Raw genomic sequence first — 324 nt, forward strand, 5'->3', positions numbered from 1 at the left:
CGCATAATATGATCTGTCGAATGTACTCTGTTGAAAATGAAAATCACGCGCATATATGTATGTATATACACTCAAACATACAAAAAGAGAGAGTGGTAAGATAAGGCAAAGACATTACTAAAATTATATAAAAGGTTCTCAAAATACACCTTGATCTTAATCTTTACAGTGTTAATTGTCATGTTTCAGTATACTCTTTGAACTCATGATTATCCGTCTGTGGAAAAAATGAGAGAGCATATTTAAACGAAACAGCTATGCAGATTTTTGCCATGTCAAACAATTTAAAAATAGGTTACATATGGTCGAAGTGTAGTGATCAAC

The sequence above is a fragment of the Penaeus monodon genome, chromosome 24 (assembly GCF_015228065.2).
Source record: "Penaeus monodon isolate SGIC_2016 chromosome 24, NSTDA_Pmon_1, whole genome shotgun sequence".
Classification (NCBI taxonomy): domain Eukaryota; kingdom Metazoa; phylum Arthropoda; class Malacostraca; order Decapoda; family Penaeidae; genus Penaeus; species Penaeus monodon.